Consider the following 1,965-nt stretch of genomic DNA (forward strand, 5'->3'; position numbering starts at 1 on the left):
ACTTAGAATAATTCTGAGCGGACAACGTGCGACGCCTCTGGCATGGTGCCGGAGGCGTCGCAAAAAGGGGGGTACTTAGAAAATTTCTCGCGCCTACGCGCGACGCCTCTGTCATGGTGCCGGAGGCGTCGCTAGGCGATGCACCCCGTGCTGAGTGCGCCTGCCGGCCGGCGGGGCCGCGGCCGCCGAGAAGTGCGCCGACGGCTCGTGCTTGCGCCTCCCGTGCGACGCCTCGGACAAGGTGCGGGAGGCGTCGCGCGCCTCCCGAGCGAGTGCGCCTATGCGCCGGCGGTGCCCCGGCTGCCGGGAGATGCGCCACCGCTGGGGCTTGCGCCTCCCGTGCGACGCCTCGGACAAGGTGCGGGAGGCGTCGCGCGCCTCCCGAGCGAGTGCGCCTATGCGCCGGCGGTGCCCCGGCTGCCGGGAGGTGCGCCACCGCTGGGGCTTGCGCCTCCCGTGCGACGCCTCGGACAAGGTGCGGGAGGCGTCGCGCGCCTCCCGAGCGAGTGCGCCTATGCGCCGGCGGTGCCCCGGCTGCCGGGAGGTGCGCCACCGCTGGGGCTTGCGCCTCCCGTGCGACGCCTCGGACAAGGTGCGGGAGGCGTCGCGCGCCTCCCGAGCGAGTGCGCCTATGCGCCGGCGGTGCCCCGGCTGCCGGGAGGTGCGCCACCGCTGGGGCTTGCGCCTCCCGTGCGACGCCTCGGACAAGGTGCGGGAGGCGTCGCGCGCCTCCCGAGCGAGTGCGCCTATGCGCCGGCGGTGCCCCGGCTGCCGGGAGGTGCGCCACCGCTGGGGCTTGCGCCGGTAGTGCGACGCCTCGGACAAGGTGCGGGAGGCGTCGCGCGCCTCCCGAGCGAGTGCGCCTGCCGGCCGGCGGGGCCGCGGCCGCCGAGAAGTGCGCCGACGGCTCGTGCCTGCGCCTCCCGTGCGACGCCTCTGACAAGGTGCGGGAGGCGTCGCGCGCCTCCCGAGCGAGTGCGCCTATGCGCCGGCGGTGCCCCGGCTGCCGGGAGGTGCGCCACCGCTGGGGCTTGCGCCTCCCGTGCGACGCCTCGGACAAGGTGCGGGAGGCGTCGCGCGCCTCCCGAGCGAGTGCGCCTGCCGGCCGGCGGGGCCGCGGCCGCCGAGAAGTGCGCCGACGGCTCGTGCCTGCGCCTCCCGTGCGACGCCTCTGACAAGGTGCGGGAGGCGTCGCGCGCCTCCCGAGCGAGTGCGCCTATGCGCCGGCGGTGCCCCGGCCGCCGGGCAATTCGTCAATTGACGTGACGGTAATCGGGCACCAACACTCGACCTGAAATGTGCAAGTTAACCAAAAATAGAGCCCGCTACAATGTTCAGTGCACCTCTTTTGCTTGATGCTCCAACAATGAAAATTGGCATCAATCTCCCGACTCGTTGGAGCTAGTATCTCGGTTTCTTCGGTGACAGGCTCCGCCAACAATGAAAGGTCGACGCCGGTGACCGAACCGCGAAGCAATAAAAATTGGCAACAATGGGGACGAGCTTCCGACTCGTTGGAATTAGGATCTCGGTTCCTTCGGCGACGTGTAGCCGCCGAGAGCGGAAGGTCGATGATCGGCAACGAAATGAAAAGAATCGGCCGACAATGAAAATTTGGTTGATCTAGCGTGCCAACTCTCCGGTAGTCACGAGAGAGACGTTATCGCTCGCCCCACTCACACTAAGCACGATCCGCGCACGAGTTCCATCTTTTCGCACTCACATCTAAACGAACAGATAAGATTACGTAACGGATGCCATATAAAGATAAAAGGTGGGATGCCAACACAGGAAAATAATGCTCGTAAGGGGGCCCGAGACATTCGGAACATTCTTAACAATTCACACATTGAGGTGTAACAAATCTCTGTTTGCACTTCAATTTTCATTGGCGAAATCATTTTTTACAATGTTAACAAGAATAATGAATAAACGAATCATTTTCATAATTTACGTGTCTTTGCT

This window comes from Cloeon dipterum, chromosome X (assembly GCF_949628265.1).
Source record: "Cloeon dipterum chromosome X, ieCloDipt1.1, whole genome shotgun sequence".
NCBI lineage: Eukaryota > Metazoa > Arthropoda > Insecta > Ephemeroptera > Baetidae > Cloeon > Cloeon dipterum.